Raw genomic sequence first — 23,263 nt, 5'->3', positions numbered from 1 at the left:
ACCTACAAAATGATATCTATTTGAATCCAAGGCAAATCATTCAACATCACAATAATGCAAGTTTGTGCTCCAATCACTGATGCCAAAGAGGCCAAATTTAATCAGTTTTATGAAGACTTACAACATCTTCCCGAAATAACAATACCTCCCCCAAAATAAAGATATCACATTTTTCATAAGGGATTAGAATGATAAAATAGGAAATCAAAAGATAATTGGAATAGCAGTTAGTTTTGGCCTTGGGGTACAAAACAAAGCAGGGCCAGACTGAGTGTTATAAAAGATAGCTCTCTAGTCATACCAAGCATTCCTTTTTCAACAACCCAAAATGTGACTTTAGACATAGTCATCACTGGATGGTTAATATTGAAATCAATACTTTGCAGTCAAATGTGGAGAAGCTCTTTACAGATGTAAAAACAAGATGTAGAGCTGAGTATAGCCCAGATCCTGAGCTTCTTGTTGCAGATTCAGAGTTTAACTGAAAAAAGTAGGGAAAACCATCAGACCGTATAGGTATAACCTAAATAACGTTCCTTATGAATATGAAGTGGAGTTGTTGAATAGATTTAAGGAATTAGATCTGGTAGATAGAGTATCTGAAGAACTATGGACATGGTTCACAGTATTGTATAGGAGGCAACAACAAAAAGAATCCTAAAGAAGAATAAGAAAGCAGAATGGCTGTCTTGTGAGACTTTACAAATAGCTGAGGAAAGAAGGAAAGGGAAAAGGAAAAGAGAAAGGGAGTTCAGAATTCCAGAGGAGAGATAAGAAGGTTTTCTTAAATAAACAGTGCAAATACACACAGACACACACACACACACATATATATGTGTGTGTGTGTGTGTGTATACATACTGTATGTATATATATATATATATATATATATATTCACATACATACTATGTAACAATAGAATGGGAAAGACAATAGGGCTCTTCAAGATAATTAGAATTGACAGGAATATTTCATGCCAAAAATGGGTATGATAACAGACAAAAATGATAGGGATTTAACAGTAGAAAAGATTAAGAAGAGGTGGAAAGAATATACAGAAGAAGTAGACAAGAAAGATCTTAATGATCATGATGGTGTGATTTCTGATCTAGGGCCAGACATCCTAAAGAATCAAGTCAAGTGGGCCTTAGAAAGTATTGTTAACAGCAAGGCTAGTGAAGGTGACAGAATCCTAGCTGAGTTTTAAAATCCTAAAAGATGATACTGTTAAAGTGCTACACTCAATTTGCCAGCAGATTTGGAAAACTCAACAGGGGACCTTGAATTGGAAAAGATCAGTTTACAGCCCAAACCTAAAGAAGGACAATGCCAAAAAATATTCAAATTACCAAACAGTGGCACCTATTTCACATGCCAGCAATGTTATGATTAAGATTCTGCAAGCCAGGCTTCAGCAATATGTGAACCAAGAATTACCAGAGTATGAGCTGGTTTTTAAAGAGGCAGGGGAACTAGACACCCAACTTCCAACATTTGTTGGATTATAGAGAAAGTAAAGTAGTTCCAGAAAAAAACAAATACTTATGCTTCATTGACTACTCTAAAGCCTTTTGTTGTGTGAGATCACAACAAAATGTGGCAAGTCATCAAAAGAGATAGGAGGACCACATCATACTTGTCTCCTGAGGAGACTGTTTGCAGATCAAGAAGCAACAGATAATACCAAACATGGAACAGTTGACTGGTTTAAGATTGGAAAAGGAGTATGCCAAGTCTATATATTGTTACCTTATTTATTCACCTTATATGCACAGTACATCATGCAAAATGCCAGGCTAGATGAATCAAAAGCCAGAGTTAAAGTTGCTTGAAGAAATAGTAAAAATTTTAAATATGCAGATGAGACTACTCTGGTGGCAAAAATTGAAGCAGAATTAAGAAGTCTCTTGACAATGTTGAAAAGGGAGAGTACAAAAGCTGACTTGAAGCTAAACATAAAAAACAACCTAAGTGAAACAAATATCTCTGATAAAGGCCTCATTTCTCAATTATATAGAGAATTGAGTCAAATTTATAAAAATAATACCAACATCTAGTTGATAAATGGCCAAAGGATATGAACAGGCAGTTTTCAGACAAAGAAATTAAAGCTATCTATAATCATATGAAAAAATACTCTTGATCACGATTGATCAGAAAAATGCAAATTAAAACAACTCATACCTATCAGAGTGGCAAATATAACAAAAAAGGAAAATATTGGATGTTGGCGGGGATGTGGGAAAGCTGAGACACTAATCCACTGTTGGTGGAGTTGTGAAAAGATCTAACCATTCTGGAGAGCAATTTGGAACTGTGCCCAAAGGACTATAGAACTTTACATACCCTTTGATCCAGTAATACCACTGCTAGGTTTATATCCCAAAGATATCCCTAAAAAGAGAAAAATAACTATTTGTATAAAAAATATTTATATCAGCTCTTTTTATGGTGGCTAAGAATTGTAAATCAAAGGAATGCCCATGAATTAAGGAATGACTAAACAAGCTCTGGTATATAATGGTGATGGAATATTATTGTGCTGTAAGAAATGACAAGCAGGATGATTTCAGAAAGGCCTGAAAAGACTTGTATGAACTGGTGTATAGTGAAATGAGCAGAACCAAGAGAAAGTCATGCACAGAGATAGCAGTAGTGTTTAATGAAGAACTGTGAATGGCTTAACTATTCTCAACAATACAAGACAATCCCAAAGGCTTATTGATGAAACTTACTATCCACCCCCAAAGAAAGAACTGATATAAATGGAACACAGACTGAAGCATATTATTTTTCACTTTCTTTCATTTTTTTATTCAAGTTTTCTTGTACAAAATGACTAATATGATAATGTTCTACATAATCATGCATGTATAACCCATACCTGATTGCTTACCACCTCAGAGAGTGGGGAGGAGAGGCAGGGAAGAAGGGATAAAATTGGAACTCAAAACTATAAATAAAAATGTTTATTACTTAAAAAAATAAACTTTGATCTTAACAACCAGTCCCATCACTTCTTGACAAATAAAGGGAGAAGAAATGGAAGTCACATCAAATTTGACATTCTTAGGCTCAAAGATCACTGCAGATGATGGCTGAAGGGAAGAAATTAAAAGATACTTGTTCCTTGGAAGGAAAGTTATGGCAAATCTGGACAGCATACTAAAAAGCAGAAATATTACATAGCTGACAAAGGCTATCTAGACAAAGCTGTAGTTTGGTTATGGATTTTTTTCCCAGTAACAATGTATGGCTATGAAAATTGAAGCATAAGGAAACTGAGCACCGCAGAATCACCACTTTCAAACTGTGATGCTGGAGAAAACTTCTGAGAGTTCTTTGAATGGCAAGGAGGTCAAATCATCAATACTTAAATTAATCCAGAGTATTATTAACTAGACTGTCAAATGTGGAAGCTAAAGCTTAAATACTTTGGTTACCTAAGGAGAAGACAGGACTCATTGGAAAAGACCCTGATGTTGGCAAAGATTTAAGTCAAAAGGAAAAAGGAATGATAGAGGATGAGATGGATAAATACTGTCATGGAAGCAATGAACATGATCTTAGACAGACTTCAAGAGATATGGAAGATGAAAGGGCCCATCATGCTATACTCCATGGATGGGGTCCTGAAGAGTTGGACATGATTGAACAGCAACAAAAAAGTAGCTTTGAGAGTCTTGTGCTTAGAAAAGATATCTGAAACCATTGGAATTGAAGAGATTACTGAGGAAAAGAAACATAGAAAATGAAGAAACTGTCCAGGACATATATAAATAAGACATTATTACCCTTATTAAAATGGCATTTTATTTTTTTTTTAATTTGGAGCTGCATTTCTCATTTCTACTGAGCTTCATTTCACAATTGAACCAAAACAGAAAAAAAAAAAAAAACACCCAGAGCCTAACAATCAAGTCATGGTAGCAGATAACATCATCCGATTCTGATTTTGGTCCTGAAACCAGTGTCTGTGAATAGGACACATGTATACAGGCATTTTTGGGGGGTAATGAAAATCACAGGGGTGAAGTTTGATCTGTGTCATATAATTGTATAGGTAATCTCAATCCATTACCTTATGATCTGGGGCAGTTTCCAATTTATTCATCCATCTTTTACTGAAATGGGTGTCTTTTTCTCCATACACTTTATTCACATAATGGCTTTGTTATAAAATATGTTTTTCTGGGCCCTGGAGGTTTTTCTGATCTATCGTAATGCATAAGGGCTGCCTGACATTTTGCAGTATTGCTTCTCTGGTGCTTCTGATGAGCGGGGCTAAAAGCAGCAAGGTCTTTTATGGTTCTCCCACTGTCATTCTCCATTTCAGCAGGGCAGAATGTAAAGGGGGAAATTGATGGTGCTAGAACATGAATTTCAATCTTGTGAAAAGATGAGAAGAGGAGAGGCGAAATGGGATATAGTGGAAAGAACAATGGCTTAGGACTCAGGAGACCTGGGAATCTAGTTCCATCTCTGACATTTACCAGCAGTATTACCTGGAACATGTCACTTCCTAGCCCCTAGTTTTCTCATCAGTAAAATCAGAGCAGGAGAGAGGATTTGCACTAAGTCATCTCCTATTTTCCTACTTCTAGCTTCCAGTTAGCATTTTGTGATTCCATGACTCCAAGAGATGGATAGCAAAGGGAAATCAGTTAAAAAAAAGAGAGAGAAAGGAAATCTAAAGGCTGGAGTTCTAAAGGACTGTTGTAAATAGCTATTTATTGCCGTGTTTATGATCCTGTTGAAGGTAATAGCTCACATCTGTTGAGAATGACAGGCAATTTTCAGAGTTAAATCTTAGTCTCCAAATTATAAAGGACCTTAGAGGTCATTTTGTCTAATGTCCACTTCTGAAGCATGAATCTCCTCTGTGAATTCATTTCAAATGGTCATATGGCCTCTACCTGAAGAATTCCAGTGACAGGGAAGATATGATCTGCTTAGGCAGCTATTTCCATTTTGAGACAGTTCTAATTATGAGGATGTGCTTCCATGTATAGAGGTGAAATCTAGCTCTCTGTAATTTTCTCATATTCGTCCTAGTGCTGCCCTCAGAGGTAATGTAAGGCAAGGCCTAATACCTGTTCTATGTAACAACCCTTCTAACATCTGAAGGCAAAAATTCCACCTACTCTAAATCTCTTCTCGGTGTGAAACACCTCCACTTCCTTCAGTTGATCTCTACACGACCCATTATTTCCAGTCCCCTGACTACCTTCCTTAGAATGTACTCCTGAATGCCAGCATCCCTCCTAAAATTTGTCCCCTGTAAAAAGACATAATTGTCCTTACATAGCACCTACAGAACTGATTCTTTTTAATTTAGGGGAGATGAAAATAATGTTTTGTGTTATTTGTTCAGTAGAGAAAAGCTGAACATTCTGAAAGGCAAATAAATGACCACAAAGCCAAAGTATTATATGTATCCTAAAGCTAGATAGTTCTGACACCTCATATACTCATGACACCTCATGCCAGCTCCTCTGGCATTGGGGAAGGTAGGCATGGATATGACTGGGCCATTTTTCAGTTTTGCACATGGAGTCATCTAGTAACAAATGGTGATAAGACAATGAAACATGTAATTGCATTATTGTATATTAATATGATTTTACTTTTTTGAAGGACTGAAGTAACATACCAGTTTAAAGTTCAGAATTTTACTTTGCTAAATAAGAAAGAAGCAGGATTAACAGAAAGCAGTGAACTAGCAGTCAGAATATGTGGATAAGAATACAGTATTTAATAATAAGTATGATCATGGCAAATTCAATTAAACTCTCTAGGCTTCACTTTTTCTGATTGTAAAATAGGAATAATGACATTTCATCAAGCTTTGTTATAGAGTTCCTATAAAAGAAAAAAGTATTTGATAAACCATAAAATAGTATTTCTTTTTATTGCCATTGTGATGCTCAAAAGCATAAAAATTGGCTGACAATGGTCCTTTTCTTTTTAAAAAGTATTTAACACAGGAATAGCATTTTTTAGAAGGGGGAATTCAAGTTGTTGGCTTTGTTTCTTTTGGTGATAGAAGTGGCATAGAGCATACAAACTTCCTAGGGCTTATCGTAAGAGATTTTTGCCATGCCAAGTCATCGGTGGCCTGTCTTTGCTTCTTTATGGCTTATATTGTTTAGTATTCAAAACATTTAACAACCATTCAGTAAGCATTTCTAGTCGGCAGAGCACGCACCCTTGGGGCAATATAAAGATTACATACAACCCAATCTGGTTACTTTATAGAAGTCAGTCTTCTAGAGGAATATGACAAACAAAAAAATTGTTATAATAAAAAATAATATATGGTAAGTGGCCAAGAGAGTTATAAATCAAGTATTTTGTGATATCCAAGGAGAGGAAAGTTATTACTGGCTGAGGAGATCAAGGAAGGCTTTGTAGAGGAAATGATGTTGGCAAGGGACTTTAGAACTTGGGTGAATTCAGGAAGTAGAGTTTGGAAGGACATCCTAGTATGGAGGTAAGGATAGAAAAGTACAGGGGCAGCTAGGTGGTGCAATGGATAGAGCACCAGCCCTAGATTAAGGAGGATCTGAGTTCAAATCTGGCCTCAGACACTTGACACTTAGTAGCTGTATGACCCTGGGCAAGTCACTTAGCCCAGTTACCTCGCAAAAAAAGAAAGAAAGAAAAGAAAAAGAAAAGTACAAGGAATTTATATGGAGTAAAGCAAGTACTCCAGTTCAACTCTGTTTGTCATGTACATGGAGGAGAATAGTATGAGTTAAAGCAGGAAATATAAGGTGGCATTGGGTTATAGAAGTCTTTTAAATAGCCATCTAATGAGTTTGAACTTTACTAGTTAGGTGAGATATTGAGGACATAAAAAAATGAAAAACAGTCCATACCTTTAAGAAGCTTCAAAACTATTTTGGAAATATGGTTTTTAATATTTTATTTTTTCCAATTACGTGTAAAAACAATTTTAAGATTCAGGTTTTTTTAAATTTTGAGTTCCAAATTCTCTCCCTCCTTCCCATCACTTCACCCTCCCTAAAGTGACAAACAGTTTGGAGGCAGCTAGGTGGTGCTGTGGATAGAACACTGGCCCTGGAGTCAGGAGTACCTGAGTTCAAATCCGGCCTCAAACACTTAACATTTACTAGGTGTGTGACCCTGGGCAAGTCAATTAACCCCAATTGCCTCACTAAAAAAAAAAAAAATGACAAGCAGTTTGATACAGGTTATATCTATTCAGCAATGCTAAATACATTTCCATATTAGTAATGTTGTGAAAGCAAACACGGACCAAAAAGAGCACCACAAAAATTAAACTAATTTCCTGGTCATTAGTGGTTAATCTACCTTTTTCATTTTTGATGCTAATAATTTGGTTTTCTTTCTTCACTTTAATCAAATTAACCAATGGTTTATCCGTTTTATTGTGTGTGTTTTTACATAAAGCCATCTTCTAGTTTTGTTTATTAATTCAGTGGTTCTATTTCAATTTTATTAATTTCTTCTTTTATTGTCAGGACTTCTAATTTTCTGTTTAATTGGGTTTTTTAATTTGTTCTTTTGCTAGTGTTTTTAGTTGCATGCTCAGTTCATTGATCTGCTCTTTATTTTATGGGTGTAAACATTTAGAGATATAAAATTTCCCCTAACTACTGCTTTGGCTGCATCCCATAGATTTTGGTATGTTGTCTCATTGTTGTCATTCACTTCAATGAAATTATTTATTCCTCCTGTGATTTGTTTTTTGGTCCATTTACTTTTTAGGATTAGATTATTTAGTTTCCAGTTAATTTTAATCTGAGTTTCCACACCCTTTATTAAATGCATTTTCCTGAATTATGAACTGAAAAGAATGTATTTAATATTTCTGCTTTTTAGCATTTGGTTGTGAGGTTTTTATGCCCTAATACATGGTCAATTTTTGTGTAGGTCCTGAGTAAAAGGTATGTTCTGTTCTCTTCCAATTCAGTTTTCTTCAGAGGTCCATCAAATGTAACTTTTCTAAAACTCTATTCATCTCCTTAACTTCTTTCATATTTATTTTTTGTTAGAGTTATCTAGTTCTGACAGGGAAAAGTTAAGATGCCCCACTAGTATAGATTTACTATTTCCTCCTGTAACTCATTTAACTTTTCCTTTAAGAATTTGGAGGTTATACCAATTGACACATACATATTTTGTATTCATATTACTTCAGTGTCTACTGTACCTTCTAGCAAGACATATTTTCTTACCTTATATCTTTTTATTAGATGTATTTTTACTTTTTCTTTGCCTGAGATTATGTATGTTTTTCTTTTTACTTTAGCTAAAGTATAATAGATTCTACTCCAGCCCCTTATTTTTGCTCTGTGTGTCTTTCTGCATCAAGTATATTTTTTGTAAACAACATATTGTAGGATTCTGACCTCTAATCAAATCTACTCTTCACTTCTGTTTTATGAGTGAGTTCATCCTATTCACATTCACAGTTATGATTACTAACTGTGTATTTCCATCCATCCTGTTTCCTCTGTTTATCCTCCCTCCCTCCCTCCCTCCCTCTCTCTCTCTCTCTCTCCCTCCCTCCCTCTCCCTCTCTCTCTCCCTCCCTCCTTCTTCCTCTCTTTTTACCCTGTCCCTCTTCAAAAGTGTTTTGCTTATGACCACTGCCTCACCCAGTACACTGTCCATTTCAGCATATTCTCCTTTCTTTTATCTACTTCCTCTTCTATTTCTCTATAGGGTAAGACATTTCTATAGCCAATTAAGTGTACATTCCCTCTTTCAGCCAGTCTTAATGAGAATAAGGTTCAAGAATTTCCTGCCATAGTCACCCTTCTTCCCCTCCTCTGGAAAAGTTCTTTCATTCTTCTTTTATAATTTGCCCCTGATTCTACCTCTCCCTTACCCCTTCTCTCAATGCATCCCACTTTCTTCTTTTTCACCTCTTATTTTTGTTTATTTTTAATGCCATGCCATCATAGTCAACTCATACCTATGCTCTCTATTTATGAATACTCTTACTAACTGCCCTAACAGTGAAGATATTCTTAGGAGTTACAAGTATTATTTTCCCCTGTAGGAACATAAACAGTTTAACCTTATGGAATTCCTTATTATTTCTCTTTCCTATGTACCTCTTTATGCTTCTCTTGAGTCTTATAACTGAAAGTCAAATTTTCTATTCAGCTCTGGTCGTTTCATCAGGAATGCCTGAAAGTCTTCTATTTCATTAAATGTCCATTTTCTCCCTAAAGAATAATACCCAGTTTTGCTGGGTAGCTGATTCTTGGTCATAATCCTATCTACTTTGCCCTTTGGAATATCATATTCCAAGTCCTCTGGTCCTTTAATATAGAAGCTGCTAAATCCTATATTATCCTGGCTATGGTTCCACAATATTTCATTTCTGGTTGTTTGTTATATTTTCTCCTTGACCTGGCAATTCTGGAATTTGGCTATAACATTCCTGAGAATTTTTATTTGAGAATCTTTTCCAGGAAGTGATTGGTGTATTCTTTCAATTTCTATTTTACCCTCTGGTTCTAGGATCTCAGGGCAGTTTTCCTTAATAATTTCTTGAAATATGATGTCTAGGTTCTTTTTTAAATCATAGCTTTCTGGTAGTCTAATAATTCTTAAATTATCTCTCCTTGATCCATTTTCCATATTAGTTTTTTCCCAATGTGATATTTAACATTTTCTTCTATTTTTTCTTTCTTTTGATTTTGTTATATTGTTTCATGATGCCTTATGGAGTTGTTAGCTTCCATTTGTCCAATTCTAATTTTTTTCTTTTCTTTTTTGTTTGTTTGTTTGTTTGTTTTTGCAGGGCAGTGAGGGTTAAGTGACTTGCCCAGGGTCACACAGCTAGTGAGTGTCAAGTGTTTGAGACCAGATTTGAACTCAAGTCCTCCTGAATCCAGGGCTGGTGCTTTATCCACTGTGCTACCTAGCTGCCCCCCAATTCTAATTTTTAAGGAATAACTTTCTTCAGTCAGCTTTTGTACCTAATTTTCCATTTTGCCAATTCTACTTTTTAAAGTGGTGTTTTCTTCAGTGTATTTTCATACATCTTTTCCCATTTTTTTGATGCTTCCTTTATCAGGTTGTTGGCCCTTTCTTTGTTCTTTTCTTGCATCACTCTCATTTCATTTCCCAATTTGTCCTCTACATCTTTTATTTGATTTTTAGCAGTTGGGAATCAAGAGGGTGTTTTTTCCAAGAGTTCTTTTTGGGCCTGAGAACAATTCACATTTTTCTTTGAGGTTTTTGATGTAGCAGTTTTGACTTTGTTGTCTTTTTCTTAGTTTGTGGTTTGATCTTCCCTGTCACTAAGGTAACTTTTTATGGTCAGATTCTTTTTTGTTGTTTGTTTATTTTTCCAGGTTATTTCTTAACTTTTAGCTTTATGTTAAAGTTGGGCTCTTCTCCTGAGGTGGAGAGGTCACCCTTCCAAACTTCAGATTTTCTATGCTTCTGTTTTCAGAACTAGTTCTGAGAATCTGTAATTTTTCAGTTCTTCCAAAGTAGTATGACCCCATGAGAAATTTGGTCACTGCTCTCCTGACCTGTGCTTTGGTCTTGGAGAAAACTTAAGGACCCTTTTCCACCATGGAACTGATACCAGGGTCCTTGCTCCCCTGTGGTTATGAACTCTAGAGTGCTAGTGTTCCTCTTCACTCTAGGACTACAATCTGGGTCTGCTTCCTAGATCCACACATGAACAATACAACAGAGTCCTGTCTCCAGTGCCAGTAAAGGTTACCCTGACCCGTTGTTTAAGCTCCTTACTGTCTATGGGCTGAGAACTCCAGAAGTTGCACCTCCATTTCAATTGTCCCCAAAGGCTGGAATGTCTTGTTTGAGAAATAGTAAAGATCAGAGAGGCTTCCCATCAGAGGTGGCACCTGAGTTAACTGTTAAAGTAAGCTGTGGATTCTAACAGACAGAGGTGATAAGGTAGGTTAATATAGGTATATGCAGTACTCTGTGCAAAGACATGAAGATCTTGAAAGAAACCTGGAAGTGAAATGACTTCCTAAAGATCATATTTCTATGTGTTAGCAGAAAAGGCACAGTTTTCTTGATTTCTAGGATTTCAAGTAAGTCACAGCGTCTTACAAGTTACCCATATTGCTGTGAATGTGGGTTCTTAGGATGGTAAGGACTGTTTTTGCCTTTTTGGTATCCCCAGAGATTAGCACCATACCCAGCACATAGTAAGAACTTCTGGGCTTGTTAATCATGTTTTTGATATTCTCATACCTCAAAACCCCAATATACTTAATTCTCTGTTTATGATTATTGTTGCTATTTTTATTAAGTTTAACTTTGAACCCTGAAATATATAGCTTTGTTCAGGCATGACTAATATTAGTGATTAGGGTAGGTTTTTTTAAGGCTTTAGAGGGGCAATTTTAAAAGGTCACCATGCAAATTTGAGTCTATTTGTAGAGTTCTTCATCAATAAAAAGAAATTACTTCCTTCCTTAAACATTTTTTGGCAGTCAGGTTCAGTAATAACAGTTTTGTTCATCTCTAAAGACTGGTTTTATGGAATAGGCTAATCTCATTGATCCATGCCAGACAAACTCCTCCCACCAGAGCTGGATTCCTTGCTATTATAAGTCCCTAATTCCAGGCACACAAAATAAAACAAAATTAGCATCATGTCTCACAGTTGTTTCCAAACCCACTTTTTAAAGAACATGTAATAAGGCATAGGATCAGTTTTAAGCTATTTTAACCATTTTATCTCAAGCTGGCTAGAAGAAGCAGGAGCCCAGTTGAAGATGGCTACTTATTGAGATTCTATATGAAACGTGGAAAATGCCCTGTCTGCCCAAACCAGACAAAACATTATAAATGTTATACACTTGGACCCCTCCCCCTGATGAATCCCTGGCTGTTAGTTCTTCGGCCAGATCCTGCTCTACTGCCCACATACCATATATTGGGGTTCTTCACCTGGTATCCACAGATTCATAAAGGACCCATGGATAAGTTTTAGTTTGCCACAAATTTAGATAGGAAGAAAATCCATCTCAATTTTCACTAACCTTCGGTTTCCTCTGTGCTTTATTTTTATTTAATATGTATTTTATTTTGTGCCCTTAAAAACATCGTTTTGAGAAGGGCTTCTACAGGCTTCACCAGCCTGCCACAAAGGACCCACAAAACAGAAAAGTTTGTGAACCCCTGCTGTACACTAAGCTAGAAAGTAGTAACTCTGAGACATGTGCATCTTTAAATCCACATGCAGATGTAGCCTTCATTTTTTCTTCAAAGAACCATGATTTTATCAGTATGATCCTCTTCCATAGTTTGCAACATTTTCAATGGCTCTGTGAATTGAGATTTACCAAAATATACTTGATCACTTGGTGGCCAGTCTATTTGTCTTGAGCCTGTCTGAGATTAATAAGGCTGGTGCTTAGGCAACAGACATATAGGCCATTTATGGACCCATATTCAAAGCCTTCCAGCTTAAGAGGACCAGCCACCACTTCTGCTCTGAAAACATAGCCTTCTGGGACTCAGGGCCAGCCCTATCCCAAAGGGAAGCATCAGAATAAGACCTTAGCAAAGGATATGATGTCGATCATTTTTATTATGTTAAGGGTTGCTAAGATTTTGATCACTTGTTTTAGGTGGCATCGATACTTGCTGTTGAGATGACACTTTGCTCACTGGGAGTAAATTATAAGTTCCTTGAGGGGAGGGAATGATTTTATTTTTTCCTTTATCTCCCTGTTGCATATGCAGTACATTCTGTGTCCATAAGCCACTCGGTAAAGGAGAGTTTGTTTGTATTTTAGTGGCTTATCCCTGAAAAATCATATTAACTTCTTAAATCAGCCTTTAACATAAAACCAGACTTAAAGTTGTGCAAAAAAAAATTACCTTATGTTAATAGTGAGGAAATTAATTAAGAAAGCACTTTCTTTATATATGATGTGGAATTGGGTTATCTACTTAGGAGTACTTGAAATTTAGAAATCAAATAGTGGCTCAGCCTTCTGCCAAAGTCTGGAACCAATGAAAACCAGTGTGGCTTATGTCTCAGGAGCAGACCTAAAATGTCTCTCTATCCTAACCAAGACAGACGTTTGGAACAACTAGATCGAATGAGGCCAGATTAGTTAGTGACCAGGAGAGCTTGGAGAACCCCTTAGCTTGGACTGCTGATAGAAATGGAATAATTCAAAAGAAAAGGGTGTATTCTAGGATACCAAGGTAGGGATAGTCCTGAATAGGGAATTTACTCACTTCCGAATGACTGGAGTGACTGGACAGATAAGATTAGAACTGAAGTTCGGGATGAAGCTAAGGTTCTAAGGTGAAGCCAGACTCCGAATCATCAGTCCTCACTTACAATTGGCTGTCAGTATGTGGTATGTGCCTTGATAAACTCTTATTGTTATAATAAAGACCTTTGTGCACTCTAGACGCCTAATCTGAGAATGTATTGGGGGGAAAATGTCTTACTGATCAGGAGGCGTGCAGCCAAACAAGTTGAAGAAGGATGCACTGCATCCTTCACATGACTACATTGAAGAAAGAACTTCTCAGTTCCTTGATGGTAGGATGACAGCAAAGCAAACTTTTTTAGCCTAGTTTTATATGACAAAACCTTCCAGTTTTATCTGAACTATTAGACTCTCTTCTCCATTGCTATTTTTTACATCCATCCAGTGGCTTAAGAAATTTATTTTGTTTTTCCCCCTTTAGACCACATCCTTCAGATCTTGCCCTTTCCTCTTTGCTTTATTCTTCCTTCATTGTGGCTCTTAGGCACATCCCATGTTCAGTCAAGCATTGAGAGAGGCACAAATCTATTTTCACATGGCACAAGATAATCTAGAGGAATGAATAATGTGCCAGTAATATATAACAGTATAGCTTATTAATGAAATCTAAGTGAACTTTTCTTACCACATAGATCTGGTTTGTTGCAATTCCAACCTGGCTTTTTTCCAAGCTTGACCATCACACCCTGTTCCAGATAGATAAACAGTCAGATAGATAGATAGATAGATAGATAGATAGATGGATGATAGACAGAGAAATATATATATACAGAGATAAAGATAGAGATAGTTATATGTATATATACACATAAATATATATACCCTACACATATTTCTATACACACATACACAGACACACACATATAGGTATACACGCACTGTTTTTGAATTGCTGGATTTCAGGCATGACGATTTGGTTTGAATTAAAACTAATTTTTTTTCTCTAAAGAAAACTCAATCCTGCTCAGGCAGCTCCTTTGGACCCTGCCCATTACCTCTCTGTGAGAACTTCCCTCACTAAGCCTTTCTCAGCCTAGAAAAATCCCCTGTAGTATCTGCCTGAGCACATGATGTCCTGAAGTCTTTCCTTACTGGCCTCTTTCTGGTTAGCTCTTAGACTATTTTCTGGCTGCTTATTGAAGCCCAGAAATCTGGATCAGATCATCCTGCTTTCTGCTTTCTCTTAGTAGATAGCACTCTCCACAGCTATGTTGTGCCCTGACCCCTCTCCTGCTGGCTTCCAGCTCAAACATCTAATATGGTTATACACCATCTTGCAGCCACTTCTGAGTAATCATGAAATTAGCATTTCCTAAAGCCCAAGTTTGGATGGAATAATCTTTTATCTATATAGGAAACTAGTATGTATAAAATAGTACACAGTATTGTATGGGGTTCGGTAAAGAAGCAAAGCAAGCGCACTCGCTCTCGCTCTCTCTCCCTCTCTCCCTCTCCCTCTCCCTTTCTCGCCTCCACCACCTCTCTTCCTATCTCTCTCATGTATGTGTGTGTGTGTCTCCATACATACACATACATTATATATATGTATGGTTTTGACCTTCCTTAAAGTATTTCTTATTTTGAAACAGGGCCTCAGGTGTTTCTCTTTCCCATGAAGCCATCCTGAATTTTCCATTTGTTAGAACTCTCTCCTTCCTAAAATTTCCATATACTATACATATTTATGTATATCTTGTGTTTTCCCAGTGGAATGTAAACTCCTATTTCACAAGTACTTTTATATCTCTAGCATCAGTACAATGTTTTGAATACTGTGGATACCTAATAAATGTTGGCTGAATTCACTTATTGAATTTTACATCAGGAAAATTATTTGGGGCATTAAAACTATACATATTATAAGGTTCTTCTACCAATTTCCAACCTTTGTCTTTAATTCACATTACATAGTCCAATTTGTATCAAGATAGCAAGACAAGTAAACAAGAATCTATTAAACACCTAGTATATGTCAAGAGCTGTGCTATGTGCTAGAGATATAAAGAAAGGCAAATATAATCCCTGCACTCCAGAAGCTCACAGTATAATGATGAAGACAACATGTAAACAACTGTGTACAAACAAGACATGTACACACAGGATATATTGGAGATAGTCTCAGAGAGGAAGACACTAGCATTAAGGGAGACAGAAAAAGGCCTTTTGCAGAAGGTAAAATTTTATCTGAGACTTGAAAGAATCAGGAGAAGCTAAGAGGGAGAAGATTCTTGGCATGGGAGACAGCTAGAAAAACAAAGAAGCAGAAAATAGAGTGTCTTGTGTGAGGAGTAACAAGGAGACCAGTGTCGCTGAATTTGTAGAAGAGTAAGATATAAGAAAACTAGACAGGCAGGAAGGGGCTAGTTTGTGGATGACTTAAAAATAGGATTATAGATTTGAGGCTTGAAGTAACAGGAAGCCACTGTAGTTGACTGAATGGGAGTGGAAGGTACCATGCTCAGATTTGTGTTTTAGGAAGATCACTTTAATAGTTGAGTTGAGGATGGACAGGAGTGGGGAGAGACATGAAGCAAGTAAACAAACCATAAGGCTACCGCAATAAGCCTTGCATGAGGTGAGGAGACCCTGCATCATGTTCATGGAAGCATGTGCAAGAAAGAAGGGGACCCAAAAGAGAAATGTTGAGAAGATGGAATCAGTAGAGCTTGATAATAGATTAAATATGGGAAGGTAAGAGAGTGGGGAATCAAAGATGACTCTCAGGTTGTGAGCCTAGATGACCACAAAGATGGTAGTAATAGGAACAGGAATAGCACAATTCAGAAGAGGGGAGGATTTGGGGGAAGGATAATAAGATCAGTTTGGGACATGTTGGATTTAAGATGTTTATGAGACAGCCAGTTGGAAATGACCAATAGGTAGTTGCAGATACAAGACTGAAGATCAGTTGAGATCAAAGGGCTGAGTAAGAAGATTGGACAATCATCAAGATAGATATAATAGGGGTAGCTAGGTGGTGCAGTGGATAGAGCACTGGCCCTGGATTCAGGAGGACCTGGGTTTAAATCCAGCCTCAGACACTTGACACATACTAACTGTGTGACCCTGGGCAAGTCACTTAACCCCAATTGCCTCAAAAAAATAGATATAATAATTGATTCCATGGGAGCTAATGAGATCATATAGTGAAATCGTATAGAGGGAGAGAAAAAGGTCCCCCATTGTTAGTGGGCGTGATCTTGCTGAAGGTCCAGCAAAGGAGATAGAGGAGTGGTCAAGCAGGTAGAAGGAAAACAAGGAGAGAGTAGTGTTAAAAAAAAATTAGGCAATTATCAGTATCATAGGCTGAAGAAAAGATTCAGAAAATTTGAGATTGAAGATTGAGAAAAGACCATTAGATTACAATTAAGGGATTATCAGTTCCTTGGGAGAAGGCAGGTTTTATTGGATGATGAGGCCAGAAGTCTGACTTCAAGGAGTTCGAAAGAGAGTGAGAAGAAAGGAAGTGAGAGTAGCTATTGTAGATGACCTTCTCAAGGAGTTTAGCCAAAATAAAGGGAGAAAAATATAGGAGGTTTAAGATACATTTGAAATGCCAGAAAAACACAATAACAGCTATAGCACAAATATGATTCATCAAAGCCATTAACATCAAATTCAATATCTCCATACCTCACCTGCAAATATTGAGTTTAATAATAATTGATAGTAAGTAATGATTCATATTGTGACTGACTAGTGCTGCTAGATGATATCAAGGACAGTTCTTATGATAGTCTACAGATTCAGAATAGGGCGATATATATCCAGATAGATAGATATAGATATAGATATAGATATAGATATAGATATAGATATAGATATAGATATAGATATAGATATAGATATAGATATAGATATAGATATACACATATGCATGCACATATAAATACACATACACACATGTGTATAACCTGACATTTGTTTTATAAAAAATCAGCCAACACAGATGCTCGTCCCAAAGAAAGACCCATCTTCCCTACACTCCCCATTTGCAGGAAAGGGACTGTGTTGATTAATCCTTCTCAAAGAGGAGATAAAAAATAAATGATAAATGGAAAATTGGCCAACCAACAGAGAGAGAAAGAGAGGGAGGGAGGTGTTTCTCTTACAAGCAATCACAGTACACCTGTGAGAAAAATAGAAAACTATAGAAATCAGATGGTCCAGTTAGTTATCTGTCACCATGTAATGACCCATCATTTTTTCATGCTTAAAAGTTTGCAGAAAAATGGAATCTCAGTTTTCTACTAAATTAATAGACTTCCTGGGATATTTATTAAGAATTCTGGATATTCCAGAAATAAGTTCATATGCTATATTTTTGCCGATAATGAGGTGAGAATAAAACATCAGAAAGAGTAAACATGCAGCATCTTATCATTAAATGCTAAATTAAATGCTTATAAATTCTCCAGTTGAGCTCAACCTAGAGTCATCAGGGAGCATTTCATAGAAATGGCCAAATGTTTGTATAATCTTGGGCATAAGTGTACATGAATATGTAACATGTAAATATTAAAATCAGTGTTATACATGTATGTATGGGTATATTATATATACACACACATGTCTTTAAAGATATGGCCTTACAGAGTTGCTACTTCTCCCCATCCTGACTGAACAGAAAACAAAAATAAACAAGAAAACCATCATAGCAAACATTCCTAATCAATTGAAGCAAATTCCTTCATTGGCCATGTCAAAAAATGTATGTCTCATTCTGCATCTCTGTCATGAGATATATAGTACACTTCATCTTTAATCCTATGGAATCATGGTTCATCCTTTCACTGATCAGAGTTCTAAAGTCTTTCAGAGTTATTCTTCTTTACAATGTCGTTGCCCTTCTTTAAATTGTACTCCTGGTTTAATTCACTTCACTCTGTATCACTTCCTGCATATCTTAGTAGTTTCATCTGAAACTGTATATTTCGTCTTTTCTGATGGCTCAATAATATCCCATTGCGGTCATGTGCCATAATTTGTTTAGCCACTCTTCAGCAGTAAGCAGTTCCTATTTCCTTTTTTTCTTCTATGAAAAGAGTATGAATATATTTGTACATGAGGGTCCTTTAAACTCTTTGGACTATATGCCTAGGAAATGCTTCAAGAATGTTAAAGCAGTTTCAGGATGAGTTATTATTATGTATAGACATTTATATATTTCTTTAGTGTATATATTTTGTGGTTCATTTAATATAAAAACTTATACTAAAATCTTTGGAAGCCATTTTAATCAGTAGTATTGACCTTCAGATTTAATATGAAATCTACAGTTTGTGCTTTTATTGATCATTCATTGAATTTATATAGTGTGTTTCCTTCAAGTGGCCCAGTGTATTTGTCAGCATTGACTGCTGTGTTCTTCATTCCTGAGACACATATGTGTGTATAATTCACATGCATATACACACATGTGCACATACTTTGATATGTAAAAATGCAGTTTTAGAGGTAGCATAGATGGAGTTCTGGTTTGGGAGCAAGGAAGACTTGGGCTTGAATCACTTCTCTGAGACCAAGTACTTAGGGGACCTTGGTCAAGTCCCTGTTAGACACTCTTGGTCCAGTCATACTATGGTTCTTGATGTTGCTTGCACATGACATCCCATCTCTAAACTGCATTATGCAAACTGTCCTTCTACTTCTAAAAATCACTTTCTCTTCATTTTGCCTCATAGAATAATTCGTTGCCTTCAAAGTCCATTTCAAAATCTAAGTCCTTTTTGAGGTCCTTCTTGCCTCCCCACCTCCACTTCCTCCTCCCACCCAAGTGACTTTGTACTTATTTGTATACATATTAAGATTAGTAAGTCCTATTGATAGAATTCAGGTTCCTTGAGGACAGGAATTTTATATCCCCAGGGACTAACATCATGCTTACCTGACACAAAGTAGGCACCTAAGCAAATGCTTACTAATTGATTAATTGATTTAAGTTTATTCCTTTTTGCTCCAGGCAACTTCTTGTGATTTCTCTAAGTCATAAATGATTGATACCTGAGTCAGTGCAGGGAATTTCAACACAAAGAATTTCTCATGCTAATGTCACCAAAAATCATAGCTCTTTCCTATATACATGTGGTGAGACTATGAGCCTACCCTTAAACATTTTGCTTTTCTAGTGCATTATTAGTAATGAATTTATCAACTCATCTAGAACATATAATCTTTTCAGATGATAGAAACAATCACAAGGGGTGGTCTCATATGGTTGTGAAGGGCCATGCTAAAAAAACTGAAGAAAGAAAGTACCCAGTGTGCACTTTTCTGTTAGGATCCATCATTCTTGAAAGAAGAGGAGGAGGAGGAGGAGGAGGAGGAGAAGGGAAAGGGGAAGAGGAAGGGGAAAGGGAAGGGGAAGAATGATCTAATTGATGCTCATTGAAAAAGCATATAGATGTATTAGGACCATGATCCTATTCTACATTCCTACTCCAATTACATTTCTCTGGATTTTAAAAACCAAAGTGAATGATAAATAGTTAAGATGATAGCCTGTCAGTTGCATTACCCTATTATGTATGAATTAATTTATGTATAAACTCCAAAGCTATTTAGTACTTAACCACTATGTGGGTAAAGCATTGTGCTAGACACTGGGCTAGATTTGCTTTTCAGTCATTTCAGTCATGTCCAACTCTCCATAACCCCTTTTGGGATCTTCTTAGCCATACAGGAGTGGTTTGCCATTTCCTTCTCCAGTTCATTTTACAGATGAGAAACTAAGGCAAACAGGGTTAAGTGACTTGTCCATGGTCACACAGCTCAGTAAGTGTCTGAGTACAAATTTGAACTCAGGAAGATGAGTATTCCTGACTCCAGGCCCAGAACTCTATCTACTGCCAACACCTAGCAGCCCACTGAGGGATATACGAAGACAGCATGACAAGGTCCCACCCCTCCTGGTTTTCACAGTCTGAGACAGGAGAACATGATACATGTAAGGATGTAGTAACTTCTAAGCAGAAAAATTTGGACAAGAGATACAAGAGAAAGCCAAAGTGGGATTTGAAGTCCAAGGAGGGAACAATCATTTTATGGGGATCATTAACTATGGATTAGCTTTCAGTAAGAAAGCTACCTATTGTTAGGTGTTGACTGGGTCATAGAGTCATAGGCTCATAGGTCAAGAACTGGAACAGACATAAGAGGCCATCTAGTATCTTTTACAGGTGAGAAAACTGAGGCACAGAGAAGTTAAGTGACTTGGCCAAGGTCACCCAGCCAGTACAATCAGATGTAGGATTTTCCCTCAGAGCCTCTGTTCTTTCCCTTTTTTTCACCTGCACTAGTCAGTTGTTGCTATGTCAGTTACTGGCAGGCTCATGCTTTTCTACACTTAGAAACCTGTCATAACAATTAGAAGGAAACACTTAACATTTAAAACTAAAAGAGCCATTAGAGGCTATCCAATCCACCCCCTCTCACTTTACAAATGAATAAACTAAGGCCCAGAAAGGATACATAATTTCCCCAAGGTCACACAGCTAGTAAATTGGAACTCCTGCATCATAAGATGGTTAATTCAGTATCTGGGCCATTCTTACTGCTGATGCCCTGTGCCTGGTATTCATTCTGTTTTCTTACCTTTTGAGTAACTCTAAAGTTAGAAGAACATATCTCTTTCTAATATGTAGCCCAGCTGTACAAATAAAAAAAATGCCTATCAATAAGGTGCACAGGCAGTAATGTAAATGAAATCATGGAGCAGGATAATGGCAGAGCTACTCAAGACACTCTCCAGAACTCAGCAACTTTCACATTTATTAATATTTATTGAGCAACCACAATATTCAGGCCACCATAGAACAGTGTGACATGCAAAGCCACAGGTGGTACCTATCCTTATTCAATGAAACTGTACATAGCTGAAAGAAATAGTTATTCTGTTTACTTGGTAGGCTTTGTGAGTGGCAGGAAGGGTGTTTTCTTGGTTCTGTCCATGGACCAAATAAACAAGGGACTCTAGGGGACAAAAACAAACACATCTTAATATGACATCTAAATCGCCCCCCCCCAGGAAGATGGACACACAGCTAGTCTCTGCCTTGAAAGGGCTTCCATTTTCTGGGGTTTCTGGGCACTTCTCGGTCTGACCACATCCACACCCTGCTTTTGGGGGGGGGGAGTGGTAAAGTGTTGATTTTCACTTATGAAACTTATCTAGTATTCTCTATCTTCCAGGATCTTTGATCAGTTTCAGTAATTTAGGCTTCTAAAGAGAATGCTATTAAAAAAACCAAAACTATAAGATTACTTATCTGTTTGTATGTTGTATCTCTGCCTACCCACATACTCTACCCCAGTTAAATATAAGTTGCTTGAGGGGGCAGGAACTACTTCTCCTTTTGTCTTTGTGTCTTTAGCAAATGGCATGATGCCTTCAGCATAGTGGCAACTTGGCAAATGCTTGTTGAATTGAGTTGGGAGGAAGATAGAGTCCATTCCTCAGTCTAGGTTTTCTAAATATTATTGTTCATAGAAATTGTTTAATTTATAGACTATACCTGAGAAAATATGGATTGTTGCTGGGACTCTGAAGGATAACATGTCAGAAGATAACATTCATGAGGAAATTTTATTCATAATGATGGTATGATATCGTGGAAAGAATGAGAAGGCTAAGGTTCCAATACCAGGGCTGCTACCCTATAAACTTGAGTATAATAAAAGAAACATACCATTTTAGATATAGAGCTAGGAGAGACATTCTAATTCAGCTCACTCATTTTACAGGTAAAGAAACTGAGGCCCAATAACTTATCCAAAATCATACAAGGAGTGACAAAAGTAGAATTTGAACTTGGGGAACCTAGTGTTCTTTCCATTATACCACATTACCTGTTGTTTACTTTGCCACTCTGAACCCCAGTTTCTTCATTTATATGTAATAATACTTGTACCAAAGTGTTGTCTTGACAAATAAATAATATAATAAATGTAAAGTACTTCATAAAATTGATTTGTCAACTATTTTCATCATATGACTCACTTCTCATCCCAGTTCTCTGAGATATAAAATGAGCAGATTAGAGTGAATAGTATCATGTCAGGCTGGGGAAGTTGTTTTCCCTTGCTAGGGCAGACCAGAAGATATGAGTTATACCATATTAGTTAGGTTGGGGAGTATTAAGGAAGGTGGGAATTAATCAGTCTGGCCAAGGGTTATGGAAAGCAGGAGGCACAGAGGTGGAGATGTCCAGGGCAGTAGATTAGAAAGAGCTAAATCTGAAGGAGTTGTGTGCTTGGTAGATCACTGGGACTGATTATTCTGACAAAGACCAGCATCTGACTGGCTTGTATCCTTGCATGTTGAAGGTATTTGGTTGACTTTGTTCTCTAGGTGGAATTTTTGGAGGGTTTTGTTGTTCTTGTTATTGTTATCATCACCATTATTAGAAAGTAAAGCATTATATAAATATCTATCCATATATCTATAATCACATTTGATCCTCATTGGAACCCTGTGAAGTACATACTCCTATCCCCATCTTACAAATGGGGAAAAAAATTAAGGATCAGAGAAGTTGACTTTGCCTGGTATCTCTTAGCTTATAAGATTCTGAGACAAAATTTGAACTCAAGACTTGCTGACTCTAAATCTAACATTCCAATCAACTGAGCAGAACCCACCAAATTATGATGGGTTTAACCCTTCTGGGGTACAAACATTTAATCCTTATCACCCCAAACAATTTCTATGACCATTTTAAATGAGAGGTTCTCATTGTCTCATATGGAATAGAGCACCCTAGAGCAGGGCCTCTTCAACTTTTTCCACTTGTAACCCCTTTTTGTCCAAGAAAATTTTATGGGACCCCAGGTATATAGTTATCTAAAATATGTATGCATATCCTTTTATTGTTGCCAGATTTTTCATGACCCCCACATTCAGTTACACAACCCCATATGGGATAGTGACCCCATAGTTTAAGAAGCTTTGCCCTGGAGGATACATGTATGTGTCTAGG

General features: G+C 36.8%; 1 protein-coding gene across 1 annotated transcript in view; it reads left to right on the top strand.

The window, feature by feature from the left end:
• The window catches only part of CNTNAP2 (contactin associated protein 2), a 2,668,322-nt gene that overhangs the window by 2,319,890 nt on the left and 325,169 nt on the right, over positions 1–23,263 (top strand). The gene's annotated exons all lie outside the window — the stretch shown is intronic.

This window comes from Dromiciops gliroides, chromosome 5 (genome assembly GCF_019393635.1).
Source record: "Dromiciops gliroides isolate mDroGli1 chromosome 5, mDroGli1.pri, whole genome shotgun sequence".
Taxonomy (NCBI): Eukaryota; Metazoa; Chordata; class Mammalia; order Microbiotheria; family Microbiotheriidae; genus Dromiciops; species Dromiciops gliroides.
This window is presented reverse-complemented; position numbering and strand designations above follow the sequence as displayed.